Below are 26,403 nucleotides of genomic sequence, written 5' to 3' on the forward strand. Positions count from 1 at the left end.
ACTGATGGGCACTGGTGGGCACTGATTGGTGGCACTGATAAGTAGGCACTGATGGGCACTGAAAGGCAGCACTGATAAGTAGGCACTGATGGGCACTGACAGGCATTACTGCTGGGCACTGACTGGCATCACTGATGGACACTGTTGGGGCTGCATTGATATTCAATGCACTGATCATCAGTGTACATAACAAAAATAGGCAAACAAGAAGAGTAGCCTAAAGGAACATATTGGATGAGCCACCGGGGAATGGTTACAAAATAATTCATTATACACTAACAGACCATGTAGCAAAAAGTAACACATTTTATTGTGAATACAACATATTTGAAATTCACCATATAAAAAATATACAAGGCTAAGAACCTACCCACCATCACCAATAAAAAGACAATGTTGTCTTAAAAACAAAAAACCACACGGTGCACCAGACGCCACACGCCCACATACACAATGAATCAAGTCATATGGTCTAGTAATGCTACAAGCAATTGCATAACCAATATAAAGTGCATGGAGTTCACAGACTCCTTAAATGGTACAGCAAATATAGAACAATATCCAAATCAATTGTGTTGCTTAAAGGAATATGAGGCGATCAATATTCTAGAGATGCTGCAGCATTAATCCGAGTCAGTGGATGCGTGCCAGAATATGATAAAGCATTGACACTAATATCTGCTAGGTGCACATAGTTGAGAAAATGTTCAACAGAGCCCAGTAATGTGAATATCTATCAATGAACTTGGCTGTTGATCAACAGGTGTCATTCAGGTGTAAAGCAACAGTAAAATCATGGAACTAACACAGTAGCTGTTGCACGAAGTAGCAGGTAAGTGGAAAAGATGTAGCAAAAATCAATGTAACACCATCTGTAGAAAGCAATGTTAACCATAGATTGAAACGTCATTAGATCATTATAAGCAGTAGAAACACAGATAGCTAGTAGACAGTGTCAGCTTGTTAGAGCAGCATGGGCAGAAGAAAGTAGCAGCAGGCAAACGGCAGAAGGGAATATGCATCAGAAATTGAATATATGAATAAGTCAGCGGAGTGCGGCACTGATAGACAGAGTACGGAAGATTCAGAAGGGTGATCATACAGCTTAGAGAGCTAGAGTTCATAACATGATTGTCTGGATTCAGAGTCTGCACTTCATGGGATAACCCAGTGATCCAGGTATGGAAGGCCAATCCTATGGCTCAACAAATGGAGAAAATTACAGCAAACTCAAACCTGATTCCTGGTACCCCAGTGTATCCATATATCCTTCCTTCACATGCCCTTCAGGGTGAAGCTGCTATCTCCATCCGAGTATGCTGTGACTGCAGTCCCGCTATGCCCTATAGGCTCTGCCTGCCGGTAACCAAGTACCGAGTGTGCGGTCACTGATCAGCCCTGCAGCTACTCCCATAGCAAATTCCTGGATGAGTGAAAATAGTGAAAGGCATGATCAATGGCGCCTGGAGCAATACAGCATGACGTCTATGCATTTTGCTTAGAAACCAGCTTCTTCAGGACGTGGCGCCCCCTAGCTGGAGTGTGTTTAAATACACTTTCTGCCCAAGCTTCAAATGTCATTAAAGGGGATATGCAAGTGGTCAACAGAATTATAAACATATATATATTAAACAAAGTATAGTACACTCCAAGTCCAGTCAGTCATTTTTAGTGAATGCAGTTATGCACCAAATGCCCAAAAAGGGGCCATATTTAAGATTTTTAAACAGAAACTAAAAGAAAAATAAGAAGAAGATGAATGGATCAGAAAGAACGCACAGAGAAAATGGAAAGGTACAGCACCTGCAAAACTTGCTTAAAATCTCACATAACTCTCGATGCAGTGTTAGTCCAGAAAGACCTGTAGTTTAATTTCTCTATTCAGCCCATGGGATACAAGGGTATTTAATTTATATATCCAAAATGTTTCTTTTTTTTAAAAGAATCCTATCAAAATTGCTATGTCTATTACTGAGTTTCAGAGCGAAAATACCTTTCAACACTTGATTCATGAAACTGAAGAAAGTGCTGTGCTAATGGGCTTTCAAGTTCTTTTTCCTTAATGTCTCTGAGATGTTCACCGATGCGGATGTGCAACTGCCTCTTTGTTTTACCTATATACATCTTATTTCATGGGCACTGTATACTATAGATCACTCTGGTAGTAGCGCAATTGATGAGGCTTTTGATGGAATAGGCATTTTGTCCCATCCGCATTGGTGAAAACATCCGCTCATTCAACATGCATACAAATCTGGCAATGGCCACATTGGACCATGAAGAGACCCACATATTATCTCGAGAGTGCATGTACCCAGATTGAGTCAGCCTATCAGAGAGATTGGGGGCTCGATGGGCAACCATGTGAGGGTAGTCACCTACCATTTTTGATAGGAGGGGGCATTGACATAAGACCGACCAGTGTGATGTCAAGGTCTCCTTCACTTTATTCCATTGCGCACCATACTGTGTAATTAACCTTGTTGGTCCAGGGGCCTCCTTTGAGGAGTGACAAGGTGCCTTCTCTGTTAATAGAGTAGAGCGGTCTCTATCTGGGGCCGCTTTTTTAGCTTTTTTTAAAACTCTATTAGTGTAGCCCCTTTCCCTAAATCTATTGTGCATTTCATGTGCTTCTTTATTGAAATCTATTTTTTTGGTACAATTCCTTTGAATTCGAAGGAATTGACCAACAGGGATACCTTGTATCAGCAGCAAGGGATGCAACCTATCTGCACTTAGTAATGTATTGGGCACAGTGGGTTTACGAAATGTGGTGGTTACCAAATGATTATGTTCCTTGGTGATCTGGAGGTCCAAAAAAGGCATCTTTACACTGTCATACATATATGTCAATTTGATGTTCCGATCATTAATATTTAATTCTCGTGTAGTTCATCCTCCTGGCCCCTCCAGATCACCAGGACATCATCAATGTAGTGTACCTAGAGGGCCACAAACTTCATGAAGGAGGGCAGATTATACACATTTAATTCCTCCCACATGCCCAAATGCAGACATGCGTAGGATGGCACCCATGGGCCCCCACGGACGTGCTTGAAATCTGTTGATAGTCAGTCCCATCAAACTGGAAAAAGTTGGTATTCAGTGCAAATTGCAAAAGATCCAGAACAAATTCATTCTGGTGGGCCATTTCAACATTTCAAAAAAGTGTTTGGATAAAGAATGTTCCACAGCACTTAGGCCCCATGCATGTGGAATTGATGTATACAATGATTCTACATCAATACCAACTAAAATCCAATTGTCGTCCATAGCAAATTTCTCCAGCTTGCCAAGTAGGTCCTTGGTGTCTCTAACAAACGATTCCAGAAGGGGGACCATTGATTTTAATAATTTGTCAATATATTGCCCAACCTTCTCTAAAGGACCATTAATTGCAGACACAATTGGTCTTCCTGGGGGATTGTTAAAATCTTTATGCAGTTTCAGAATCACATATAGATCTGGAATGTTAAACTCTTGGACCTTAAGATGGTTGAGTTTTCTTTTAGAAAGGAGTCCAGTTTCAAAGGCCAATCTTGGCTTGAAATTTAGTTCATCTACAGTTATTGGAAAGGGGGAGGAGATAAGTTTAGGACATACTGCTTTATTGTTGAGTTGTCTCCTTACTTCTTTGACATAATTTCTTCTTGCATTATAACCGCATTCCCTCCCGTATCTTTTTTTTTTTTTTTTTTTGATGATGATATCCTTAGCCCTGCTGAGTTCATATAGTGCCAATCTCTCCGCTCTAGACACATTCTCTTGATTTCCAATCGATTTTCTTAACATCAAGTTTAACTCGATCAAGAAATTGGTAAATCCATTTATTTTTAGAGAGAGGAATAATTTTTTGGGATTTTATATTGTAGAGTCCTCATTAACCACACACTTGTCTAGTAAAGCTAATAGATCATTTGGGCCTGCTGGTCTTTATCCTGTAGTAATGCCCCTCCTCCCATCAGAGCATTGTCCCTCTGTTCATGTAAATACCGCAACAGGACCTTACACAGGAACAGATTATTATCTTTGTATACCTCAAATTCTTCCATGTTACTTTTGGGGGGAAAAGGATAAACCCTTATTGAGTAAAGAAATATGTTTCTCCTTAACCTCTTCTGGACCAGAAGGATTTGCCCCCTTAATGACCAGGCCATTTTTGCAATTCGGCACTGCGTTACTTTACGGACAATTGCGCGGTTGTGCAATGCTGTACCTAAATATAATTGATGTCCTTTTTTCCCCACAAATAGAGCTTTCTTTTGGTGGTATTTGATCACCTCTGCAATTTTTACTTTTTGTGCTATAAACAAAAGAAGAGTGACAATTCTGAAAAGAACAATATTTTTCACATTCTGCTATATTACATTCCCAAACAATATTGTTAAAAGTCTAAATTTTTTAACATTTTAGGCCAATTTGTTTTCTGCTACATATTTTCGGTAAAAAAAATTGCAATAAGTTTATTTTGATTGGTTTGCACAAAAGTTATCTCGTCTACTAACTACGGGAAAGATTTATGTCATTTTTATTTTTTTTACTAGTAATGGTGACAATCTGCGATTTTTAGTGGGACTGCGACATTTCAGTGGACAGATCAAACCCCTAACTGACATTTTTGACACTTTTGGGGGGACCAGTGACATTACTACAGTAATCAGTGCTACAAATATGCACTGTTACTGTAATAATGACACTGGCAGGGAAGGGGTTAACACAATGGGTGATCAAGGGGTTAAATGTAAGCCTAGGAGCATGTTTCTAACTGTATGGGGGTTGGGCTTTTGAAATGATCACAGAGATCTGTGATCATTCCAGAGAAAAGAACTGTCAGCTGTGTTTACAACAGTTGCCCCTCCTTCTCTCTCAGCGGGAAACGATAGTGGGTGTTTGCCGGCCAAGTGCATCGGAGTCCCCGCTGCCGAGTGGGGGCCGGAGCGTGCTGACGGCGGCCCACGCTCGCCCCCTAGCTGCAGGCGCACAACCGACGCACAGTTATGTTGGTTCGTACAGAAGGAGCTGCCTGCCGCAGTAAATCTGCGGCGGGTGGTCCTTAAGTGGTTAAGGGAAATTTGGACAGATTAACAACTTTATTGTCTCCTTCTGGAGATAAAAGGATACTTAATATATCATCTTTTTTTGATGATTACTGGTTCTGTTTTTTCAATCTGTTTCAATTTTTTCTGGTTCTTTTTGGACTTTCCTTCCTGTGTTTAGTATCCCTGGTTGTTCCAGAGAGCCCCTTTCTGAAATAGAGGGGCTCTCTTTGTCCTGATCTAAAAAAAACAACAGAACATGTGAATCCCTCACTATCTCTGTCACTGACCATGGCCTCCATTTCTGACCGTAAGTTAGGTCTAAACCTTCTGCGTCTAGAGCAGTTTATACCGCTCTGGGAAGATAGGTCAAAAATGTCCCCTGATTTTCTGTGCAGGTCTCCCCTGTGAGGAAATGTCCCTGATCGTCTCTCCTCTCCTCACACTCTGTCAGTGTGAGAAGAGGAAAGCCGATAACCAGCATTTCCTTGTTTTACATGTGATCAGCTGTGATTGGACACAGCTGATCACCTGGGTAAAGAGCTGCGTCATCAGGGACAAAGCGCGCTGCCGAACACCGAACTGCATGCGTGGTGAGAGTAGGACGATGTCATATGACATCATTCCAGAACAAAAGAGGCACCCCACTACCATTATTTGCCTATAGGTCGGGCGGGAGGTGGTTAATGAGAATATATGAAATATGTTATTAGTAAAAAGGTGAGGTCAGAGCATATTGGCTTCATAAAAGATAATCAGGGGAAGTTGGTTACAAGTGACAAGCAGAGGGCAACTGTAATAACTACATTTCTCTCCTCAGTTTTTACAAAGGAAAAGGAGGTGTAAATTAAGATTTTGTATTGTTAGGAACACAACACGGCATGTAGCTAATTGGCAAAAAGCTAACGTGGTATCAATATCCGAAAAAAGGCAGAGATATATACCTAGAAATGATACACCAGCCAGCCTACCTAACATCAATAGTATGTAAACTACTGTAGGAGATAAAAGGGGACCATATACAATAATTTTCTGAAGAAAATCGTATCATTAGTAATAACCAGCATTGATTTATGAAAGATCGTTCTTGCTATTAACTTTCTATGAGGGAAGGAGCTGCAATCTTGATAGAGGAAGGCCTGTGGATTAGGTGTACAAAGATTTTTACTAAAGCGTTTGATACAGTCTGTCTAAAGGCCTAATTTACAAATTGAGGTCTGTTGGCATTGACAATAATGTATGCACCTGGATAGAGAATGGGTTACAGGAGCAGTTTCTGGAACCAATTTTGTTTAACTTATTCATAAATTATATTCAGGTTAGTAAAAATAGTTCAATCTTAGGGGGAGATTTACTAAAACTGGTGCACTCAGAATGTGGTGCAGCTGTATGTATGGTAGCAAATCAGCTTCTAAATTAAATTTGTTGAATTAAGCTTTGACAATAAAACCTGGCAGGTTATTGGTATATATGCACAGCTGCCCCAGGTTTTGCATTCTCCAGTTTTAGTAACTAACCCCCTATGTTTTTGCTGTTGATTCAAAGCTAAGCAGGGTAATAACATAAACAGCAGGATAAAGGAACTTCACAAGAAGACCTTGATAAAAACAAGGGCAATAAATTATGTTTAATATTAAAAAATATAATGCACTTGGGGGCTAAAAATATCAATGCTCGCTCAAGTTACTCGCTAGGAGAAGAACCTCTGGCGGAATCGATGGAAAATCTGGGGGTCCTTGTAGATCTCTGACTCAGCAACAGCATGAAATTCAAGCTGCAGCAAGTATGGCTAGCAGGCTTGTGGCATGCATTAAAAAGGGTATCCACTCAAGAGATAGGACTGTTATTCTACCACTTTAAAAACTCTGGTTCAGCCACATCTTGAGTATGCCATCCAATTCTGGTCACCAGTCCTTAGGCTGGATGTGTTGGAACTAGGGAGTCTAGAGAAGGGAAACTGGAGGACCTCAGTTTTGAGAAAAGACTACTTGCATTAAACATATTCTCCCCAGAAAAGAGATGCTTAAGAGGAGATATGATCACAATATACTAATATCCAAATGGTGATTATACCATAGGGAGAAAATCAGCAGGGGATCAAATACTTTTTTCCCTCACCGTATTTAATCATACCAACTATGTAACTATGTATGTAACTATGTAGGGATGTACACTTGCTGCCTACATATTATACCACCAAAAAACTGAATTTTATCAAAACATTGCTTTAAAAAAAAAAAAGTAATGATATAAACATTTTTTTAGAGAATCTGTTAATTTGCCCATTTCCACTGTTACATGCCTTCTCCAAGCTCTCCTGCCAATCTGTTTGATTTTAGGTTCCTACACAGGGTTACCTTTACCTAATCCTATCCAGTGTTAGGTCCAGTGGTTAGCTGCTAAAGGCTGTGGAAGTACCAGGTATTTCTTGGCACTCCTGTAGCAGAAGGAGTGTGACAAAGGTGAGTATCAGTGAATAAGGGCTGCCCTAACAAAAGAGACTGTTGTTATTCAGGGCAAAGTGATACCTAAACAGCATATACGTGGAAGTAAGACAGTATGATTCCCTTTAGACATCCAAGGGGTACCAGATTCTATGAATAAACTTTTATTTTTTGCAGACTCCTAAGTGAAGCAGCGAGCCATCACATCATGGAAGGTATGAATATGCTACAAAAGCCTGTCTACAAAATGAATGTAGTTAACAAGAAGAGTTTTTGGCAGTTATAGAAAATCAAGGCTGATTTTTGTACCACTATTGTGAAAATTTGTATTCTGATAACTGTATGTAGTTAATGCCTGTAATTATAGTAATCAGTATATGAATCCTTTTTATTTCACATTCCTTAACCACTTCAATACCGGGCACTTTCACCCCCTTCCTGCCCAGGCTAATTTTCCCCTTTTAGCGCTGTTGCATTTTGAATGACAATTGCGCGGTCATGCAACACTGTACCTACATCAAATTTATGTCATTTTCCCCCCACAAATAGAAATTTCTTTTGGTGGTATTTGATCACCTCTGGGTTTTTTCCTTTTTGCTAAACAAATAAAAAAAGACCGAAAAGTTTGAAAAAAAAAAAGTTTTTTTGTTTATGTTGGGTACTGATAGGTGGCACTGCTGGGCACTGATAGACGGCATTGATGGGCACTGATAGGCGGCACTGATTGGCACTGATAGGTGGCACTGATGGGCACTAATGGGCACTGATAGGCGGCACTGGTGGGCACTGATAGGCGGCACTTATCGGCACTGACGGGCGGCACTGATGGGCACTAATGGCCACTGATAGGCAGCACTGGTGGGCGACACTTATAGATGGCAATGATGGGCACTGGTGGGCAGCACTGATAGGGAGGGCAATGGGGGGCTCCCTGAGCCCTGATTGCCATCTCTGGTGGCCATAGTGGGCATCCCTGGGGTCATGGTGGGCATCCCTGGGGTCATGGGTGGGCATCCCTGGTGGTTCTAGTGGCACCCCCCCGAGGGTCTGCACTGGTAATAAATGATCTGATTACCAGTGCCGACCCCCAGGGGAGCCGCCGATCGGCGCTCCTTTACTCGTGCCTGTCAGGCACGAACTAAGGAAACCCGATCAACGGCTCTTCATGTTTACTATGTGACCAACCGTGATTGGACATGGCTGGTCACATGGTAAAGAGCCTACGTCAGTAGGCTCTTTACCGAGATCTGAGATGCAGGGTGTCAGGCTGACACCTCGCATCACCGATCGCCGCTCTGCGCGCCCCCGGGGGGCACTCAGAGCGTATTATCCTGCCGCCATCATATGACGTCCGGTCAGGATAATACAACCACAATCCCACCGTCATTTTGCTATAGGGCGGGCGGGATGTGGTTAATTTATATTTTTCTTCACATTTACAAATATGCCAGTCTATCCAGCAAAAGTGACAGGTGTAGCCACAAATCATTAAAATCATATACTGTTTATGTACATTTTTATTTTGCCTTCTGCTCTTCTTTAAATTGAATTGTATTTTTTTAATTAGATAGAGAATAAGAAATGTTTATCAGTTTACAATAATATGTTCATTTTTTTAGACTGGAATTTTCAAGCTGGCAATTTTATTATGCTTAAAATGAGAATGCCACACTTCTGGGATCTCTAATGAAAAGGGTTACAGTGGTTGTAAACCCATATATATATATAATATATATACCCAATAAAGTGACTGGCCTCATGTGATACACAGAGATTAAACCAATCCTCCTACAAAAGGTGTAGCTGTTTATCTGAAGCACTCTCTTCTCTATGTAGCACCCTCCTAGGTACAGTAGATGGCTAGGATATAGGTATAGGTATAGGTATATAGGTTAGTGTAGTGTGGTCTCCTGCTGAACAGGAGGCTGTGTCAAGGTGCCAGGGAACCATACCACATGAGGATGTAAGAAAAATAAACGCACAGCAAGAGCGAGGAGTGAAATCAGGAATAGCCGGGGTTAAGTCCAGAGTGGGTAGTCATCCAAGCCAGGATCGAGTCTAGAAGCGGGTAGTCTTTCAAGCCGGGGTCGAGTCCAGAGGCGGGTAGTCTGCCCGATGCCAGGTCTTCTGCTGATGCCGGGTCATCTGCCGAACAGAAGACTGCTAGCAGTGATGCACCTTGGAGAACAAACACAAGGGCAAAGGACTGCAAGCCAACAGTTGATATAAACTTCATTACTGAGTGATGCCCAGGCAGCAGGCAAGTGATGATGCAAACAGAGTTTATAAAAGACAGCAGTCTGCACATGTCCAAGATGGCTGCCAACAGGAAGACAAGGTAAGACCTTGATAGGCTGTTATTGTTTAACTAGAAAGATTACTTTCTGTGGGGCACCGTAGCAAGCTGCTTGCTGTGGGGGCACTCAACACGAGGGAGGGGCCAGGAGCACCAGCCAGGGACCCGAGAAGAGGAGGATCCAGGCTGCCCTGTGCAAAATCACTGCACAGAGGAGGTAAGTATAACATGTTTTTTATTTTAATAGGAAAAAAAAAAGACTTTAGAATAACTTAAGATATCTAAGATATCACAGGAAGTGTACATAAGACACAGGGCAGTGACTGATATGATGACCTAGCATTTTTTGCACTTATCAAATAGCTATCACAAAATAGTTTCGACTGCATATTTAACAGACCAATAAGTAGAACATAAAAGAAGTTCATTGCTAAATTCTAAGAGATAACATCTTTATTACAACTCATATCTTTATATATAACATATGCAATTTTCATTGAAGCCCAGGGAAACATACATGGACCCTTACAGCCTATACTGTATTCTAAACTGTTCAAATGATAGTACTGTTTGATGAAGCCCCATATAGAATGTGCAATTTATAAGAGTTTGATTTTCTGCTGCCATAATAAATAAAGAAGAATTTTCTGCATTCCAGTGGTGCTGTGTTATTAATGTCTGTAGATTATATGGGTACAAACAAGTCAAACCACACCTGCATACATCAGATGAGCATTGGAGCATTAGCCCAACAACATTTCTTGTTGTATTTGATATTTGGTTTAAATTAAAGTCAAAATATTAAATAATATATTAATTTCTGTATTAAACTTCAATTATGTTTAAACTCTTTCTAGCTTATCTTGAAGTTTGAAAACGTTTTGTAAAATCCCACCCATTTACTTCCTTGAATGCAGTGACACATATTTCCTTTGCCCTGTGAGTAAGCAATGCTGTGTTACACATTTCACAGAGCCTGCCTTTTGAGAGAGGCAGTACCACCTTAACAGCATTATGGGGTCCTGGGCAAAGTAATGAACTGGGGCCAATACTAGGGAGATGGTGACCTGTGGCACAGTACGTGTGCCACGGCAAACAGAGGGTATGGCTAAATTATGCAACATATTGGGCATTTCTTTTAAGTCTGATTAGTAATTTTAGTTTGATTTTTTAAAAAAAAAACATTTGTATAAATTTTTTTATTAAAATTGTTAATTAATTGTAATTTAAAAATTATTTTTAATTTTTTTTTTCCCACAAAGCTGTTGGGGGGTCTTTGGTGAGATATCAGAGGTCTAAACTAGGGATTGACCGATATTGGTTTTTCGTTGCTGATACCGATTCCAATATTTTGGCCATCGCATATCGGTATCGGCCGATATGGGCCGATGTTTTGTACATTTAAAGTTTTGCAAAATAAACACAAATGTCGACACAAATCTGTTACTAAACATGTTAATATTTATTTATTAACTTTTTAACATTAAGGGCTCAATCTTCACACCTTAAATGCATGAAAACTGATAGGAAAACTGCACTTGCAGGGACATCAATTTCACATCATCTGATTGTGAATGATGCATAAACTGCTGCAGTAGTGCACGCACTCACTGCAATAATTTTAAATCACTACTGCAGCAATAATTTTAAATCACCACTGCCACTGACTGAACTGCTGCAGTAGTGCATGCACTCACTGCAATAATTTTAAATCACTACTGCAGCAGTGCAGTCAGTGGCAGCAAAACTGCTAGAAATAAGCTAGACAACAGATAGACAGTGGATTGGAGTTAGTGGACTACTGCTACAATAGTGCACTCACTGCAATGATTTTAAATCACTACTGCAGTCAGTGCAAAACTGCTAGAAAAAAAGCTAGACAACAGCTAGACAGTGGATTGGAGTGGACACTAGTACTACTGCTGCATTTTTCAATACTCCCAGTTGAGTAGAACAATATTATACTGCAGAAAGTAGAACATTTCAGTATGTTCATGTTCACCTGTTAAACGGCTTCTTTTGTTTTCATATAATGCTACCACTTCATTAACATGCTAACTTGGTACAGGAGGAGAGGAGAACAGAAGAGCAGAGAGAGAAAGGTATCTTCTAGCATGGGAAGCAAGTCTTTTGTAGCGTGCCTCATTTTCTTTCCACCACTGAAGAGGATCATCACTTCTTCTGTCAATTATTGGTTCCTTCAAATAGAGATGAAGTTCATCATCCAGGCATTATTGCAGATTCAGAAGAATTCTCCGCATGAGGCCCCAATAAAACACTGAAAATGCCATGATCAATTTGACCACGATGAAGAAGATTCTCTTCTGTTAGTTGTCTTTTTGGACATTTTCTGTTTTTGCAGAATACTGCTCTTTCAGATTATAAAAATGCTTTTCTTTTTGGCAGGAACCTCCTGCATCTCCTGGTGAATATCTTTTGTCAGCCATTGTTTTGCATTGGCCAATACATCATCAGAAGAGAAAGCATGGATCTTGTATCGAGGATTCAAAAGACTTGCCAGCACAACATTTTTAATCTCTTTATGCTTCTCAAAACATATATTAATCAAAGCTCTCTGGCTTGACAGACCATCATTTGAAAGTTGGAGGGTATAGTGTGCCATGACATATCAGCAAGCCTCATTCCTTTCCGCATGTTTGCTCCGCTGTCTCAAAGGAGCACAAGCATCATTCGGTCTTTGGTGATTCCCGATTCTTCAAGCATGCCTAGAAACATTTCTCTACTACACTCCCCAGTGTGGGATCCTTGCATCACTTTTGTGTTCAAGACCAATTGCCTTTTTTGTCCATCCACTGTCAATGAAGTGGCATGTAAGATTCATTAGTGACTCTGTTTGTCCTCCTCCTGACCAGCAGTCAGTCGTGAATGAGAGTGAGTTGCTAGCATTCTCTGGTTGCAGCATAGACTTTACTTTCTCAACTACCTTTTGGTGAATCTTTCCCAGCATTTCGGTTCAATAATACTTCTGACTCTTCAGTGTGTACCTTGGCTCAAATATGGAGATCAACCGCTTAAATCCTGAGTCAGACACCATTGTAAATGGCTGGTTATCAGTGACCGTCATCTCTGTGATTACTCTGTCCAGCAGTTGGGATCTTCCATCTGAATCTAGACTGTAACACCTGTTTTTTTCCTGAAACATATCTGTTATTGTTGCCTGGGATAGTGGAGGAGGTATTTCAAAATCACATTGATATTCATTTTGTTTTTTTCTGTGCTGCATGATATAATTCAATATGATGAACTCTTAGATGGGCCCAAAGATTTGAGGTATTTTTGTTTTTTGCAGTTACTGATCCCAGGCTTACATGGTTTTTGCATGTGTTGCACACTGCTGCTTTTCCTGGGGATGGTTGAGAGGCGAAATAGTCCCAGACCACACTTTTACTTTTTTTTGTCTTCATCCATCTCCATTGCAATTTGAAAGAGACAATAAGGTTAAAAAAATGGCTGGCTGCTGGCACCCTGACCTGCTGTGGGTGGCTTGCTGGCATCCTGTTGTGGGTCGGTGGCTGATGCCTGGCAGTGTGGGTGGCTGGCTGGCACCCTGTTGAAGATCGGTGGCTGAGGCCTGGCAGTGTGGGTGGCTTGCTGGCACCCTGTTGTGGGTTAGTGGCTGACACCTGGCAGTGTGGGTGGCTTGCTGGCACCCTGTTATGGATCGGTGGCTGACGCCTGGCAGTGTGGGTGGGTGGCTGGCTGGCACCCTGTTGTGGGGTGGCTGGCTGCTGTCACTCTGTTGTGGATCGGTGGCTGATGCCTGGCAGTGTGGGTGGCTGGCTGGCACCCTGTTGTGGGTCATTGGCTGAGGCCTGGCAGTGTGGATGGCTTGATGGCACCCTGTTGTGGGTCGGTGGCTGATGCCTGGCAGTGTGGGTGGCTTGCTGTCACCCTGTTGTGGGGTGGCTGGCTGCTTTCACCCTGTTGTGGATCGGTGGCTGACGCCTGGCAGTGTGGGTGGCTGGCTGGCTGGCACCCTGTTGTGGGTCGGTGGCTGACGCCTGGCAGTGTGGGTGGCTTGATGGCACCCTGTTGGGGATGCTGGTTTGGTTTCACCCTGTTGTGGGTGGGTGGCTGGCTTGGTGTCACCCCGTTGTTGGTGGCTGGCTTGCTGGAACACTGTGGTGGGTGGCTGGCTTGGTGTCACCCTGTTGTGGGTGGCTGGCTTGGTGTCACCCTGTTGTGGGTGGCTGTCTTGCTGGAACACTGGGGTGGATGGGTGGGTGGCTGGCTTGGTGTCTTCCAGTTGTGGGTGGCTGGCTTGGTGTCACCCTGTTGTGGGTGGGTGGCCGGCTGGCTTGCTTGCTGAAACACTGTGGTGGGTGGCTGGCTTGGTGGAACCCTGTTGGGGGCGGCTGGCTTGGTATCACCCTGTTGTGGGTGGCTGGTTTGGTGTCACTCACCCTGGCCTGTTGTGGGTGGCTGGCTGGCTTGCTGGAACACTGTGATGGGTGGCAGGCTTGGTGTCACCCTGTGGGTCGCTGGTTTGCTGGAACGCTGTTGTGGGGTGGGTGGCTGGCAGCTGGCACCCTGTTGTGGGGTGGGTGGCTGGATGCTGGCCTGGCACCCTGTTGTGGGTTGATGGCTGGTGGCTTGCACCCTGTGGTGGGTGGCTGAGGCCAAGGCCTGTGGGTGGCTGGCTGGCACTGTGACAGGACTGCAGCTGCACACACTGTCTGAGGCTGTCTGAGGCATGGGAGGCTGTCTTAGAAGGCAGAACGTGTCAAATTATAGGCCCAGCGTACAGAGACACATGAAGCAACACACGCAATGACGTCAAGTGTGCGCCAGGCGCAATATCGGTAACTTCCAGGGCCGATTCCGATATATTGGGGAAAGTGAATATCAGCCCTTGATATATCGGCCTTGCCAATAATCGGTCGATCCCTAGTCTAAAAAGACCCTGAAGTCTTACTTTTGAAACAGAGAAAGCGACTGAGGAAACACATGCCCCAATTCCTTTCTGCAACCTCAGAAGGCCTGGCAGTGTGGGTGGCTGGCTGGCTGGCACCCTGTTGTGGGTCGGTGGCTGACACCTGGCAGTGTGGGTGGCTTGATGGCACCCTGTTGGGGATGCTGGTTTGGTTTCACCCTGTTGTGGGTGGGTGGCTGGCTTGGTGTCACCCCGTTGTTGGTGGCTGGCTTGCTGGAACACTGTGGTGGGTGGCTGGCTTGGTGTCACCCTGTTGTGGGTGGCTGGCTTGGTGTCACCCTGTTGTGGGTGGCTGTCTTGCTGGAACACTGGGGTGGATGGGTGGGTGGCTGGCTTGGTGTCTTCCAGTTGTGGGTGGCTGGCTTGGTGTCACCCTGTAGTGGGTGGGTGGCCGGCTGGCTTGCTTGCTGAAACACTGTGGTGGGTGGCTGGCTTGGTGGAACCCTGTTGGGGGCGGCTGGCTTGGTATCACCCTGTTGTGGGTGGCTGGTTTGGTGTCACTCACCCTGGCCTGTTGTGGGTGGCTGGCTGGCTTGCTGGAACACTGTGATGGGTGGCAGGCTTGGTGTCACCCTGTGGGTCGCTGGTTTGCTGGAACGCTGTTGTGGGGTGGGTGGCTGGCAGCTGGCACCCTGTTGTGGGGTGGGTGGCTGGATGCTGGCCTGGCACCCTGTTGTGGGTTGATGGCTGGTGGCTTGCACCCTGTGGTGGGTGGCTGAGGCCAAGGCCTGTGGGTGGCTGGCTGGCACTGTGACAGGACTGCAGCTGCACACACTGTCTGAGGCTGTCTGAGGCATGGGAGGCTGTCTTAGAAGGCAGAACGTGTCAAATTATAGGCCCAGCGTACAGAGACACATGAAGCAACACACGCAATGACGTCAAGTGTGCGCCACGCGCAATATCGGTAACTTCCAGGGCCGATTCCGATATATTGGGGAAAGTGAATATCAGCCCTTGATATATCGGCCTTGCCAATAATCGGTCGATCCCTAGTCTAAAAAGACCCTGAAGTCTTACTTTTGAAACAGAGAAAGCGACTGAGGAAACACATGCCCCAATTCCTTTCTGCAACCTCAGAAGGCCTGGCAGTGTGGGTGGCTGGCTGGCTGGCACCCTGTTGTGGGTCGGTGGCTGACACCTGGCAGTGTGGGTGGCTTGATGGCACCCTGTTGGGGATGCTGGCTTGGTGTCACCCTGTTGTGGGTGGGTGGCTGGCTTGGTGTCACCCCGTTGTTGGTGGCTGGCTTGCTGGAACACTGTGGTGGGTGGCTGGCTTGGTGTCATCCTGTTGTGGGTGGCTGGCTTGGTGTCACCCTGTTGTGGGTGGCTGTCTTGCTGGAACACTGGGGTGGATGGGTGGGTGGGTGGCTGGCTTGGTGTCTTCCAGTTGTGGGTGGCTGGCTTGGTGTCACCCTGTTGTGGGTGGATGGCCGGCTGGCTTGCTTGCTGGAACACTGTGGTGGGTGGCTGGCTTGGTGGCACCCTGATGGGGGCGGCTGGCTTGGTATCACCCTGTTGTGGGTGGCTGGTTTGGTGTCGCTCACCCTGGCCTGTTGTGGGTGACTGGCTGGCTTGCTGGAACACTGTGATGGGTGGCTGGCTTGGTGTCACCCTGTGGGTCGCTGGCTTGCTGGAACGCTGTTGTGGGGTGGGTGGCTGGCTGCTGGCACCCTGTTGTGGGGTGGGTGGCTGGATGCTGGCCTGGCACCCTGTTGTGGGTTGATGGCTGGCGGCTTGCACCCTGTGGTGGGTGGCTGAGGCCAGGGCCTGTGGGTGGCTGGCTGGCACTGTGACGGGACTGCAGCTGCACACACTGTCTGAGGCTGTCCGAGGCGTGGGAGGCTGTGTTAGAAGGCAGAATGTGTCAAATTATAGGCCCAGCGTACAGAGACACATGAAGCAACACACGCAATGACGTCAAGTGTGCGCCACGCGCAATATCGGTAACTTCCAGGGCCTATTCCGATATATTGGGGAAAGTGAATATCAGCCCTTGATATATCGGCCTTGCCAATAATCGGTCGATCCCTAGTCTAAAAAGACCCTGAAGTCTTACTTTTGAAACAGAGAAAGGGACTGAGGAAACACATGCCCCAATTCCTTTCTGCAACCTCAGCTGCACTGCAGATGAATGAACAGGAGACAGAGGTCCTTGCTCATTCATAAACGGAAGCATAGTAAACACAGTTTATTATGTTTCAGTCATAAATGAACACAATGAGTGATCAGTACCAACTATTGACTGTGTTCACTTAGAAAAGGAAAGGGCTAGGAAATTACATATTTACAGGCCTCTATCCCTACTCTCCATTCTCAAGAGTCCCCGTGTACCGTGTGATAGGACAGCCCTGCTGAGAGGAGTTTCAGGAGCTGGGGCCATTACAGGAGTCACTGCTTGTAGGCAGAAAGGTACCATGGAATATGTAGTCCTTAGAAATTGAAAGTAAACAGCAGAGGAGAAGCTGCAAAGCCTGCTGGGAATGAAAGAAGTTTTGGAAAGAGATGACCAGCAGACAGGCAGAACACACAGCATAGATGTTTTTTAAAGTAAACTTATAATGAAAGTTGTTTTTAAACATAAATATTATTTGTATGATAATTACAATGCTGATGTTTTAAAATGAAAGTGTATGCTCTGACCATAGAAGGCATTTTTTTTGTTAAATATTAGGAGCCCTCTCCATAGCACAGTTTCAACCATGTACACCCTAACAATGATTTTTTTTTATTTTCTCCCTTTTGGTCTATTAAATACTGTATATTATGCAACAGTTTGTGCTAGATATTAAAAAAAGTGCAAAAAAATCTTCTTGATCCTGCCTAAATATCGGTGAGCTTTTAACTTCTCAATAAAAAAACAGTGCCTGTGCTGAACTAAAATCTTAGGAGGTGCTATCAACCCTGCCCATTTCATTTTTGTGAACTATAGAACATCCTCTACATGTTATAGAGAATAGGATGGGAAGGGGTTTAGTAGTCCTCTCCTAGGGTGACAATGCCACTCCTTCATAGATACAGTACCATGAGTCAGTGCTGCCACTATAGGACAGGTTGTGATACTAGCAAAATCATCAGAGGAATAAAGAAAGAAAGACCTGAAAAAAGAAAACTAATGAAGCCACCACATCAAAGGACTTGTAAGTTGCAAAACATACAATTTTTGCTATTGAGGTTTAGATCTGTGATGGATTGCTTTTCAGAGTGCGGCTACGCATCTGCTGTCTGGCATTGCTTCTTGCCAAAGAACACAATGGAGCCAATTTCCCACAATTGCAAATCAAGGATTTGAATTGCAGTTGTGGCACGTCCCTATTGACTTGATTGGCAAAGTTTGACAAGCAGTGCTGCCGCATGTGAACAGCTTACTTAATACTTCAGATGGGCAGCAAAGGGGTGGTAAAACTGGATGAAGCCTTAAAGAGATTGTCCCCCACTTGATATTCCTGTGATGCTCATACAAGAAATGGGGAGAAGTGGATGTCATGTAGACAGGAAGGCCCATACAGCAATAAAACCTTATCACAAGTTTCAACCCTTCCCCACTGAATTGAATAAGATTTTTTCCTACATAGTATGCATAAATAACAAATGTATACTGTATACTACACCACTCTGTATACCGTGCATTACATACCCCACACTGTTCCACTATGTACACTGTACTTTAAAGTGTTACTAAACCCACAACAGTAAAACCATGTTATACATGCAGTAAAGCATGCGTGTTACAATCCCTGTGGAACCTAAGGAGTTAATCCCCTGCAGTGTGTAAAAAGGCTGTTTGATCCTGTCTTCCCTGATCCTCTCCTCCTTCCACTGTACCCAATCCATCTCCTGATAATACAGAGCCAGGGGATGGGCTGCACATGCTCAGTTTGGCGTGTATTGCTAGAGATTTTTTTTTTTCTTGGGAGGGTGGATGTGACCAGCACAGGGCCAATCAGAACTGTCCAGACCTGATAGGACAGTCAGTGCAGAATGATAGGCCAGTCAGTGCAGAATGAAAACTCCTCCTACAAGCTTTAACCAGGCACTGATAGAAGTCACAAGACTGCTATATACTGCTGATAGGAAAAGGTATTTAGCAGTTTATATTTACTAAAATAATTGCTTTCCCATGTTCTGTGTACTGTGGGAGACCAGATCTAGTGAATGCAGGGTCTTGGGTTTAGTAACAAACCCCTATACACTGTACACTATATGTAACATACATTATGCAGGGTGTTCACCGGACACGGGCACCCGAGGGGGGGGGGGGCACTGTGCCCTGACCCATCCTGCACAACATGGATAATAAGTTCAGGGATGACCGGTGCATCGATGGGGGCCCATATTTTCATCCAGAGGGCCCCAGGCGCAGCACTGAAGGAATTGGCCAGGGGGGTGCCAGATTTGATGGTGATATCACTGCGCCAGTGGCTGGGCCGGCATGCATGGAGGGATGCTGAAAAAGCAATAGCAAAGGAAGACTTCAGGCACTGGCTTCCTCTGCTGGGCTTTGCAATAGATGAGTCCTTAGTCAGAGCCTGGCAAAGAAGTGAACAGGAAGTTTCCTTTGATTTTGTGGCATCGTCTGGGCATCCCTCTAGAGCAGAAAAATCACCTGAGAAGAAAAGTGAGAGGGGGATGATTCTTCTACAGGATTCCAGATGGATCAAATAGCCAGATAAGGAGCACCAGTGCCCCCTCCCCCACTGACTGGCAGCGCCCTCCAATCGGCCCCCACTAAACACCAAGACCCCCCATCTCTCCCCACTAAGCACCAAGACCCCAATCTCCCCTCACTAAACATCAGGACCCCCCATCTCTCCCCACTAGACACCAAACCCCCCCAGCTCCTCCACTAAGCACCAAGACCCCCATCTCTCCCTACTAAGCACCAAGACCCCAATCTCCCCCCCCCCACTAAGCACCAAGACCCCCATCTCTTCCCACTAGGCACCAAGAACCCCCATCTCTCCCCACTAAGCATCAACACCCCAAATCTCTCCCCACTAAGCACCAAGACCCCCATCTCCCCCCACTAAGCACCAAGCCCCCCCATCTCTCCCCACTAAGCACCAAGACACCCTATCTCTCCCCACTAGGCACTAGGACCCCATCTCTCCCCACAAAGTACCAGAACTCCCCATCTCTCCCCACTAGGCACTAGGACCCCATCTCTCCCCATGAAGTACCAGAACTCCCCATATATTTAACTTGTGCACGAAGTCCCCTATTAGCTCGTTGGGCACCAAGTGTGGGGCACATATAAGGCCTACCCCAGGGTGGGTTCTTTAGGCTAGGCGATGAATGGGATCACTCGTCCAAGCACAGGGGTTTCACCTTGCCTGAAGGCATGCTCATCAATTCTCAGGACCAGGCAAGGGCCACTGTCATGTGGAAGTCAAACATTAAGGTAGTTCTCCAACTCAGAGATGAGCCACTTGTAGTGTTGTATGTGGAGCTTTTCCAAAGATATTGTCCCTTGTCCTACACACTTGAACAGGTGTATGTGTAGCATTAGGAGGGACATATGGAGCCTCTGCCCACTCCACCAGCCAGTGTACCTCAGTTACCACACTCCCAGTAACAGAGTGAGGTTCCTCTGAGAACATAACGCAGACTCCATGTGTGCGTCTCTTAATCCTTCCCATTACCAAGTGACCAGGTATTAGATCTCTGTATTGCTAATCCACTCCCAGTGACCAATGGAGACAGACAGCTGGGAAGGGAGCCGAAGTTGAGCTCTTGTTGTAGTGATGTTTCACAGACCCTGTCACGGGTCAGGCACGAAGACCAATTGGTATAGCAGTAGCGGGACTACCACCAACCAGCAAGATAGGTACACAAGCAGTCACCCTGGTGGATGACACAGACTCACCTAAGTTCCTGATGGTGGAGATGGATTTTACTGTGCGTTAGTACCAGGTCATGGTCCTCAGGATTGCGCCACCAGGAGGTGAGCAGGCCATCATCCAGTAGCAGATAAGCAGGTAAGGATCAAACAGAAGCGTAGTCAGTAAACAAGCCAAAAGTCAGTAATGAGTGGTAGCAAAATATGGAAGGCAGGAGGGAAGACAAGAGCAAGATACTGGCTGAAGAGAGCACAAAAATGTGACAAACAGAAAGTGCAGAGACATGGCTTAAATCAGGAAGTTCATGGGAGGAGCAAAGAGTTCAAGGTTCTTCAGTAGTCGAGGCACAAGGCAGGGTTGTCTACTGGATCAGACAGGGTGCTGTCCAGCATCTCAGGTAGTTTAGCAAGAAGAGTCATTGCCAAGCACAGCAGAGGTCCCAGGTTCAAATCCAAGCCTTGACAGACCTCTAGTGTCCTAGTCCAGACCTAGGTTCCTTAGAAAATGATGCCAGGACCTCACATGAACCCCTTGAGTATCTTCAGACTAGGCTTTGAGCAAGGTAAACAACTTTACAGAACATTAGGCAGAAAATGCACAATAAGCGATAATGCCCTTTCCCTAACTAAGTTGTGGCTGCCCCAGGTTGTCTGCATGGGTGTAAAATCTTTGGGAAAAGTCGAAACTGGCAATAACTTGAACACAGGAGTTCATGTTCTGGAATTATTCCAATGGGTCAACGAGTTTCTTAGGACATAATTCAGAGTCTCCGTGCATCCCGCGCCTGTTCTAGGGTCCTCGCTTCCCTGTGCTTGGTCCCTCCCTGGGCCTCTTCCCTTTATGTAACACAGGAGGGAGGCTGAACTTCAGTGGAAAACCAGTGAGCACACAAGAAAAGGTGACATTAACCCCTTCCTCCGAACACAGGTAGCCGTTAGACTAACTAACCAAGAGTTGGCAACCTGCCTACATACATTAATGTGCTACAGAAGGATCTATTTCTTGTACTTATATTCTTGATACAGTTGTTAAAGTGGAATCTTGGCATAACCCTAACTACTTCTGAACCCCCCCCCCCATAACACCTATGTTTACTAACTTGTGTAAGAAAGATGTATATACTTACATATTTTTATGCTACTCCAGTCCGGTCATGTAATCTCACTCCCCTGTGTCAGCCAGCAGCAGAGCGCCAACAATGGATGGGTCATATCAAGCCTATGGGTGAGGTCACTGCTCAAGGCTTTATTAGCCATTGTCAGAATGCTCTTTTATCTCCCTGGCAGCCACCGTAGGCTGACACAGTGAATCAGGTGACCAGACTGGTGTGGTCTGAAAATAGGTTTTTAACATTGTAGACCTTTGTTTCGAGATTTGAGATAGTGCAGAGGCTGTTCCATCCCTGGCTTTGAAGGCATTCGTTTCTATAGGCTTTAGCAGCATCCTTTCACTGCCTAGTGAACCTGATTTTACTTCAATCATCTACTCACCTGCAAGGCAAATTCCTGTTTTTATTAAATTACCTTGCACATGATTGCTTATTTAAACTGAAGACAGGTTCACCGGACTAAATACACTTTATACTCCTTTAGTAAACTCGAGGTGGTGCTGTTTTAAAAGTTGAGGAGAAGCTGAAAAAAATTTCTAGGATTTAGAATTTATTGGTAGAAGAGTCATTCTATGTGTCGTCTGCAAAAAATAAAACTCCCTCTATTTCTCCTGGCACATGTGCACTGCAGTGTTTATGCTCAGGCCATTCCCAGGATGTATAAGATTCCAAGAATGTAGTTGGGCACCAGAATATTGTAAATCTAGCATGGATGCACAAGAGTTACATGATTAAAGGAGATAGAAGAAGAGGTCTGTCCAGAAGACATGTCAGAAAAGATGGTGGAGCAGATAGAGTGGTGACATTGAGTATGGGAACATAAGTACTGAAGAAAAACAATTTAGGAGATAAGTCTGTCATGATATGCCCATATGCTGTGCATAATTGTACATTATGGTAATTGTTCCCATGCCATGGCAAATTTTAGTTCTACTTTAGCAGGCTGCAAATTGGTTCACACTGCTGTCTTGCAACACTATGGCCTTGAACTCCACCTCTTACAGAAACTTTACTGCGTTCTGTAAAATTGAGAGGATAGCAAAAATTACATTTGAGTTCCTTGACTTGTTTAAAAACAAATAGCTATTTACAAATGAATATACTACATGCATTGTCATGTACGCAACGTATAAAAACTTCACAAACTTGACTATTCTTTGCTACTACTTAAAATTCAAGTACACTGCAAGCTTTAATGGTTCCTTTGCTTCTTTTCCTTTGTTAGATGTGTTTCAGCCTGATCTACTTTACTAATTGTCTAAGACAAACAGTAGGTTGGGCTTTCTTCATCAAAAGCATCCCACTTTTCCTACTCTTTAAAGTTTCAATCAATTTTGCTAATAACAGAATGATTACTAATGACTTCCCTTATTTCCTAGGTAACTATTTTTTTCAACTTAATTTGCAAAAGAAAGGCATCCGATTGACATGAAGGTGATGGAAGAAGAGAAATAGTCAACATGTCAAGATGACAATACATATTTCATGGTTAATAGGATGAGTGGTACGTGCCACTGCTTCTGCTGGCTAGTCCTCTGTACTGAATAAATTGCTCCTTTTACCAGGGGATCATGAGAATCTACTCCAGCATGACATGAAAAACATGTTATATTCCGTTCTCTCCAGATGAACAGAATTAGCTAATCGCTATATGTACCAAGTAAGGCTCAACATGTTTACTTGGCTTTTTTCTTTTGCTCTCTAGGGTTAAGTTCTTCTAATTGTGTAATTTGCACATGTTGTTTTTAGAGGAGCCAAACTATATGCTTAATGTTGTGATTTCATCATGTCCCTTTCTCTTTAAAGAAAAATATACTGTCTTATATTCTGTATTATTAACTGTTAAAAAATATTGTCTTTGTTATCATCAGAGGTCCGCCTTCTTTGATTTTAAGAAAGCAATTTAGCATGGTTTCTATTAATACTGTGGCAATTTTAGATTAATGAAATCAGACATTTTGCATAAAAAAAAGAAACAAAATATTTGCAACAGAATTGCAAAGCTTAGGAACCTCATTTGAATTTTCCTTCCAATTAAATAGAATCTGTTCGTAGCAATGGATTTTATTTTATTTTTTTTTTATACATTCTTACTTCCCCATATCCCTCTAAACTACTTCTTACTATGATAATGCTGTGATGTTTTTATTATTATTACATTTATCGTCTCAAAGACTTTTATATTCTATCTCATTGAACAATCTTTATTCTACTTTTTTATCATTTTCATTAGGTTTTTTTTTTTTTTAAATCTAAAATGAAAAAGAAAAGAATCTGTCTAAACTCAAAATGAAAAGTTTTGTCATACAGTAAACAAATGTTGGCAGTAAACCTAGGGGAGAATACATAACATGAGATGTTCTGTTCTACTATGTGTACAGTGCTTTGGACAATAAAATAGTTGAAACAATACAATGTGTTGTTTAAAATGATGCCAAGATGATCCTCCTAGCCTGTATTTCCACATAGCAGTGCATTATTCTAGTATGTTAACTAAGTGGATTTGATAACTAGCTATGCTGCACATTGTACAAAACAGAACTGAATGGTTGCCCTTTAATTATGTTTTATTTTGTGATTACATTGCATGTTAACAGTTTCCTAATTTCTGCTTGGAACCAAATGCTGTTGTAATCTTCCACAGAAATGTGCACAAACTCACACAATTAAAACAATGTGGCAACCACCTATTATGAAGCAATTATGCCATAAATATAACAACATATTTCTGTCATTACGATTCTTGATATATGTTTTGGTAGCTAATTGTTAAAATGTTATACTTTACTAAGTTGATGAAAACGTATTTAATATATTATTGCATAATTTTTAACAGGGATTGTTTGGCATGTCCGTTATAAAATGCACTTAGACTAAACATTTAAATAGCTATTATGACAAAAGATCAGAGAACTTCATACTTTTGCAGTGATTTCTGAGAACCAAAGAGACCTTAATTCCCAGCTCTGCATAGAACAATTTGCCTGAATGAATTATACACCTATGAAATGTTCCTGCATGCTGGAAGATTTGTACAACCAGCCCTACCAATTTTAATTTTCAAGAATACTCATTATGGTTTATCTCTTAATTTATATTCTGAGTAATATAATTTTTTTTATTGAGTTTTAGTATAAAAGTCACTCACTAGTTATACTGAGTAAAGAGGAATGAATACGATTCAGCTAAAAAATAGTATTCTTCTATGAATTATTTACAGTATATTCTTTTAAGACTTAAAAAGTAAAGTTGCATAAATGCATCTCACATTCGTTTCATTTAGTTTTTTTTCTTTAAAACTGTTCATTCATTATTTGAAACGGTGGAACTAGTCAAATCAATTTTATAAAATTGTATTATAATGAAGTCAGCAAATCAACTAACAAATGAAAAGCTATGCTGAAAAAAAATTATATTTTCAATGATCATTCATTTGAATGACTGGCACATAAACATACACAGGAATATCAACCATACCTGCATGTTTATCCTATGTGAAGAAAGCCTTATTTTCAAACACAATGATGATCAGCTAAAAAAATCCAAGCTGGCTAAATGGTGCTTTCGGAAGATGGCTGTCTGCACAGATTGCTGAGTGCAAGCATTTCTAGATCTGGCCAAAATTACTTTTTAAATATTTTAAATAGCACTAATATAGATTTTAGGAAACTTAGCTCAAATTAAAAACCAATTCAGCAAATCATTTTACATTACACTATATTCCTAAAAGATGTTTATAACTTAATATTGAATTTGTAACAAAACTTTTGTTCATTATTTTGACAAAGCAATACCTAAAATTATTGGCGGTTTTTCTCCCCAGTGCAATGAATAAAATGTTAAAATATATCCTGATGTGGCAAAAAAATTGTGCAAAAGTATACATGGACAAGAAATAATACTGCTGGGGGGACTATCCCCATGCTTATAAACAAAAGCAGAATACCCCAGCCAAATTATCAAAGGACATTTATCAAAGAACTATTAGACTAGTGATTGGCCATATTGGGAACCCTATAGCTGATCCATACTGATGCAAGAATATCTATGAATATATGTTTATTTAGAAAAAAAAAAAAAATACAGCACATTCCTTCCCTCCTATGTCCATAGCAAGCTTTAATCAAAAGCAGTTTTGATTAAAAAATGTTTACAAAATGTAAATAGATTGTATTATCTATTTAACACATATTTGAATATTTAATGAATTACATTTGCAGCTTGCATAGTATTTATTCAAGTAAAATACGTAAAATAGTATATGTGTAAAAACCTAGTATGTACAGTACTTCTATTCATATTAAGGAATCAATTAAAAATGTTAACCCCCCAGTGTGATAACCTATTTGATAACAGCAGCCATTTGGAAAGTCTCAAGACATTGAAAATAACCTTCCTTCCACCCCTTACTGTGTTAATAAAATGAATCAATTTCATGTACACTATGAAACATTACAATTAACATCCTAATAGTTCTTTCTGCCAATTGTATAGGATTTGGGCACCTCTGGCCTGCCTCTTCCTATGGTCCTTTAACATCATGGATTTCTGGGCCCTCTAATCTGAGACCATAAAACATATGCCAATATCTTGGATGGTTTCCCTAGTCATATCCCATTCTAGGCTATGCAACTTCAAAGGTAACCCCTACTCCACCTTTCTTACCTACCCACATTATTTATTTTGTTTTGTTTTGGTTTGGTTTATCTTTAGTCATTATCCACTTAT

This window comes from Pelophylax lessonae (assembly GCF_965119305.1).
Source record: "Pelophylax lessonae genome assembly, chromosome: 1".
Lineage (NCBI taxonomy): Eukaryota > Metazoa > Chordata > Amphibia > Anura > Ranidae > Pelophylax > Pelophylax lessonae.